Source organism: Chiroxiphia lanceolata, chromosome 2 (assembly GCF_009829145.1).
Source record: "Chiroxiphia lanceolata isolate bChiLan1 chromosome 2, bChiLan1.pri, whole genome shotgun sequence".
NCBI lineage: Eukaryota > Metazoa > Chordata > Aves > Passeriformes > Pipridae > Chiroxiphia > Chiroxiphia lanceolata.
Genome location: NC_045638.1, coordinates 9,706,773 through 9,713,249, shown reverse-complemented (window position 1 = coordinate 9,713,249; position 6,477 = coordinate 9,706,773).

Below are 6,477 nucleotides of genomic sequence, written 5' to 3'. Positions count from 1 at the left end.
AATATTAATTTCAGTAATAATAGTACCCTTATTCTGATTGACCTCAATCCAAGAATACAAGTCCCAGAGATACCAGAGGAAAATTTAAACACTCTTTTTAAAACAGCGCTGTTTTTTGTCCTGAAAATAGACTCACATAGATACTAAAAATACATTTAGTATAAGGCTGTGGCATAATGGTCAACAGTTTCTAACATTGCTTCGTGAATAAGTTTAGGTATGCTGCTGACTTCTAAAAGTCAAGTTAATTAATTTTAATTTTACTTCATTTTGCTTGGAAAGATTTTTCAATATAGGATTTGGCGTTTTTCTTTTTTTTTCTTTTTTTTTTTTTTTTTTTTAAAAACATTGCTGTTTCAGGTTTTACCGGCAAATAGTGCTGAACTCATTCAGTCTGTTTGCCAGAGTTAAAGTCACTGCAGCTTTAGTTTTACAAAGAACACCATTTCTCTGTTTCTCTGTTAATCTTGGCCTGAAAAGACCACACAGTACCCTTCCCAATTGAACAGTTTAGCCTTTGTTCCTTTGTTTGGGTTATACTATTAATCTGCTAGGTCGATAGCAAAAACGTGTGAACTGCTAGTGTAGCAAATGATTGACAGGCAATTAGCAGCTTCTAGAGAACCCTGCTTTGAATTCCGCAGATATGTGACTGTGTTGGGAGGCAGAGGCTGCTGATCTGACTTTTTTGTAAACTTTTGCTGCAGTACTAAAAATGGGATCTTTGAAAGAACTAGTGTAACTATTCTCAGGAGCTTCAGCTGCATGAGACCCACAAAATTGAATCAGAGGTTTGAAGAGCTTAACTGTAAGCAAATAATTAACCTGTATCTATTCAGATTTCTCAGAAAATAAGGTTTGCAAACATGCAACAGTTTTAGTGGGAAAAAGGTGTGTAGCCCATGAATAATGAAACTTTTACATTTACTAGTTTACATTTATTAGTGCTTATTTTTTCTTCTTGTTTCTAATTTCCTATTAAGATGACCAGCTACTTTGTCTTCTGTTAAACTCTGTTAAAAAGTAATAGTGTGAACAACGTTCTCGAATGGTGTTCCTATACTCTCCACTGACATATATTCTGATTTTTTTAAGTTTATACATTGAAAACATGTACATGTGCTCGAGGATATTCAATTTCTCCGTATGTAGAGTAAGTCTAAGATATAAGAGTTACATATCCTTCATATCCTTCCCTGCCAACATTATAATATATTTTATTTCCTCAGAAGACTTTTTCCTGGGTAAAAAGCTTCATCAACTTCATCAGCTTGCCACATCTGCTGCAAAGACTTCTTTTGTACAGGCACAGAGCAGCCAAACTCTTGGGGTTTAGCTTTTGTCCAAATCACAAGCTGCAAAGAACATCAAATCCACTTTGCCAGGATGAAGGGATGAGCTGAGGTAGTTTGGATTTGCATCTCCGGTTCCCAGGAGAACTGGCATTTTAAAACCTGAGGTCTGAACCACCATGTTGTCACACTCCCACAGCTTTACAAACAGCCATAAAAATAAGAGTGCTAAAATTACAAGATGTTTGGTAGGGAGTATAATGGCATTGCATTTTCATCAGGTAAGGGTTGTTTTCAAACAAATGGAGCACAATCTGTTCACACTTACGCTTCTCAGAATATCTTTGCCTGTTCCTTTTGCAAGTTGCATGATATTTTATGTCAAAATGTCCATGTGTTAAAAGATTCAGAATAACTCAATAGTGTTTCTTTTAAACCAACATCTGCAAAGCTTTTCAGATGTTCCACAGTGAAAATAATTTTCTCCAGCTAAGACTTTCTATTTCATTACCTGAATCCCTTTTGGTTTCCACTCAAGCAAATTTTATTGATGCAATAATTTGTTTCCAATTAGGCCTTATAAATTAGGTATTCTAAACATTTCCATTAGAAATTCCTGATATTAGTTTAGCAACTACTTTGTTATATAGCTTTACAGCAAGCATACTTACTTCAAAAGATAACCAGGACAAATCCTGAAATAAATGTTCCTTTTCTTGTAGCATCAAGGGAAGAAATGGGAACAGATAGAAACAAAACGTGTGCGTGTTTAGGAAAGAGAGGCATTATTTCTCAGTTGCTATTCATTTCACTTTTTTCAGACATTTTCATTACAGACCTATCTGCTCACAGAGCTGAAATTAGTCGCCCCACAGTCCTGTTATTCCAAGATAACTATAAAGTTCAGCCTGCCCTCCTATTCTCTTAACTTCCAACTGGCTCAAACGTTTTAGCTTTCTTTTTCCTATTGATGTGAAAAATAGATAAGCAGTAGAAAGGCAAAAAAAGAAACCAAAATGCAAAACAGATGTTCCAGCTAAGAAATTATTTCAATAGAGTTGAAGCTTCACAACCTGAATACATTTAAGTATTTTAAATAATTCTAATATTATTAAATTTCCTGATAAAAAACCATGACTTGTTCTCAAGGAAAAGAATTTAAGATTTTGTCTCCAGTGACAGCAACTTGGAGACAAAGGTAAGTATTTTAGGCTCACAGCAGCTCTGAGTCAGAAAATACTCCTGTTATTTAGGAGGGCATTTATTAATCCATTCATCATTATTATATACCAAGGCTTCTCTGCTATTGCAGAAATTCTTTTGTACCCCACTGTACTGTTATGATTTATCTCAGTTACAGCTACTTTCACCAAGACACAGCTGTCTGCATCTAATCCTGATCTGTGGCAGGACTGAGGAGCATCCCAAATGCCTTTGTGCCCTGCCCAGCTTTATTGCCACTGCACAGTGGCCCACATCTGCCTTCAGGACAGGTTTTAGTTATGATGCACAGTACAGTACAGAGAGATACTCAGAAGGTGCATAGTGACCAAAGGCACCTATCAGGGTAAAAGCATCATAGGAAGTGGACATCCAGTGGGAATGAGTTCAGGGTTTGATCTCACAGAAGCCTCCAAAGTTGCTTTACAGTCCAGCATCTCCTGGGGAATTGAAACAGTACAGATAATTTGTGTGTCCTGCAGTATTTGTCACCCTTGAAGCTTGGCCCTGGGAGTGTTTCTTCTGCAAGCAGGAAGGTCACTTACTTCTCCCAGATGTCTCTCACCTTGACTTGAGACAGTGGGCTTCCTGTTAAACGCTCACTTGTACTTTCTCTCTGTTCGTTTTACTCTGAACTCCAAAGCTCCATGACTCCATGTCAAGTATGCTTGGCTGATTGCAGGGAAGGGCAGACTCCTTTCAGTAGAGGACTGGATCCCCTCCAAAGTGCAAAAGGTAAGCAGTCGACTCCTCTCCCTGCTGCCCTGTTGTACAGCCTCTCCAGTGTGACAAAACATACATGGTACCACTACAGTAACCACGATAAGATACACAAACCAGTTCAGCTGCCTGTCCCAATGCTCACACTCCGGGTTTTTAAATCATATCACTACTCAGCATCTATGACAGGAAGGTGCTGAATTATTACATTCCCTCTCATAGGAGAGAGGGTGAGGAGGCTGCAAGGCAGAGAATCTGCAGTGCAGTCAGGAACCAAACCTATCTCAGATACCGCTCCTGAAACATGGAAGTGACCATTCCTTTTGTCCTGGGATGTGCTGCTTCCTCCAAGATGAACCCATCAAGAACATGACCCTGCCTCCCGTCCACCATTAACACCTGCTATCTGTGTCCATTTAGATATTTTCTTGCAGTGGTAGGCCTAATATATTCATTCATTTATGTATCAGCTTATAACTCACTATTGTCAGGACACATCTGGAGTGCTGTGTTCAGTTCTGGGCTCCTCAGTACAAGAGGGACATGGAGCTCCTGGAGCAGGTCCATTGGAGGGTGACAAAGATTATTAAGGGACTGGAGCATCTCCCTTATGAGAAAAGGCTGAGGGAGCTGGGCCTGTTCAGCCTCGAGAAGAGACACTGAGGTCATATACAAGCATTTGAAGGGGGGGTGTCAGAACATGGACCAGGCTCTGCTCAGTGGTGCCCAGCAACAGGACAAGAGGCAACGGGCAGAAACTGATGCTCAGGAAGTTCCACCAGAAAATGAGGAAGAACTTCTTTGCTGTGCAGTGACCGAGCACTGGAACAGGTTGCCCAGAGAGGGTGTGGAGTCTCCCTCACTGGAGATATTCCAGAACCATCTGGATGCAATCCTGTGGGGAATGTGCTCAGGGATGACCCTGCTTGAGCAGGTAGGTTGGACGAGATGATCCGCTGTGATCCTTTCCAACCTGACCCATTCTGTGATTCTGTGTAATTCTGAAATAGTATGATATGGGTCTGAAAAAAAATGAAAATGGAGTGAGAAAGGCAGGCAGGAACAAAATAAGTAATAGCTTTTGTGATTCTCTTCTTACAGTTCAGTACTTAGTTGAATACTGGTATTTCACTCACTTTCAATGTAAATATTCTTCATAGAAATTATGAGGTTTCTATATGATGATCAAACCAGTCGCTCTAAGAGCAGGCAATGGCCTACTGGATTGCAGAACCCATTGGTTTATTGTGAGGGAATTATGTACAAACCATGCTCTTAATGAGACACTGAACTACTGTTGTTCTCCTAGTTGTCTGCATCCAGTGTTTCTCCTCACAAATCAAAGAACTTGGTGTAAGTATTAACTGAACAAAAGAAAAAAATCACAAAACTCAGCCTTTCTGTAGGTTGCAGTACTTGTTGCATCAAATTCCAGACAAATACCCAGCTTTCTGGATGCCTAGAAGATTTAAAGTCCTCTTCAAACCTACTGTCCGATAGAAAAGCCCACTGCTTCCAATGAAGAGAGTGCCAAGAAGTCACTAAAACAACAGAAAGGTACAGAAACAAGCAACTCCCTCTCCACAGACAAACTCCCCAAACTATCAACTTAACAAGACTTTGTAAAGTCCCAAAAAATCTTACTGTGGCTATATTTGCCCAAGTTTGTACGCTGGAGTTTTCATCATGACTTGTAGACCTCAAACCATTTGCTTCCACCCAGTGCTCTGCGGCTTGCTCCTGTTCAAACTGCATTTCAGGAGGAGCAAACTTGGGCTTGTACACCATCTTTCACACATTTTCCTCTTGTTTACAACATGCCATGCATCCAGAAACACTTCATCTGGTTCAGCAGCAGAGTGCAGACCTCCTTTTGTGGTGGATGCCAAACACATTGTGAGATGCCACTCAAGACTGCCAAGATTGCTGAGGCATCTTTGGTGCCCTGAGGGTTTGCCAGGGCTTGTCCAGCCAGCATTCCTATCATTCAGTATGTTTGGATAGACAAGGTTTGAGCAAGGCACCCTCACCCTATGCTTCATTTCTTCCCCTGAAGCCAGTGGGCCCCTCTGACCTTGTGCCAACATGTAGGAACACAGATAAATCTGGGCATTAAGGCAAGGTCAGACTCTTGGGCACTGTACACTCTAAAGCCACAACTACAAGAATTTGATGCAGATGTCAAGAAATAAGCCTTCCATCACCTCTAGCTCGCTCCCTCACTCCCAGTGACTGTGGATTCATAGTTCCCTATGAACATCCTCCCTCAGTTCACTTACATTTCAAAAGAAAACAAAGTTTCAGACACCTCCCATCCTTGTCCACGCCCATCACGCTTGCTTCCTGCTCTGAATTCCTTTTCCATCACTTGATTTCCACTCTGTGTACCCCACCCTTGTGCCTGTATTCGCTCAGCACTCGCTCACTGCAATAGTCCACTGAAGCCAACCAAGGATTTTACCTCCCCTTCTCCTATCGCTTTCTGCTGGTACCCTTTGGATACCTTGAGAGGTATCCAGCCATGCAGGGGATCTCAGTGCATTACCCAATAGTAGAAAAAACACAGTATCATGTCTTTAGTATTTTAAACATGCTTTTCCATTTTTGAAACACCACATTTCAGATTCAAAAATAGCACCTGTTTTTTTTGGTTTTTTTTTTCAGGATGAAAAGTAACTCAGGTTTCAGAATCAAAATAGAAAAAAAAGTATTAATTATTGGAAATGTGAAAAAGAAACCTGTATAAAATTAATACATTCCCCCACTGGAACAAGGTGCTCAGTATAGAGGCCCATTTCAACACATGGTCTTGGTTTTTACATTAAAAACATTATGGGTTTCTGATGTTACAATACTTACATTTTTATAAAGGCAGTATGGGCTCTGTGACACCCAGAAACCTGTCCTGTGCTACTGCTGTATGATCAGGTGAGATGCAGGATCTTGCCAATGAAACCCCTCCATCTCTCCCTCTCTCCCCACTGTGTATTTTGATAAGACTCCTTTAGCATGGAAAAACTGAATACCAGGCATATTCATCAGCCTAAGAAGACTGTTCCTTCTCAGCCTGCCCAACAGGAAACCACACCATTTCAGCTGCATATACCTTCTACTCAGAGCAAAACAGGCACATTTTGTCAGTGTAACAATTTTTTTTTTTTTATTTCAGTTACTTTTTCACATAAAACTTTATGTAAGCTACAAAAATCGTGAAATGCAGAAATGGTAATAAAACTGCAAACTT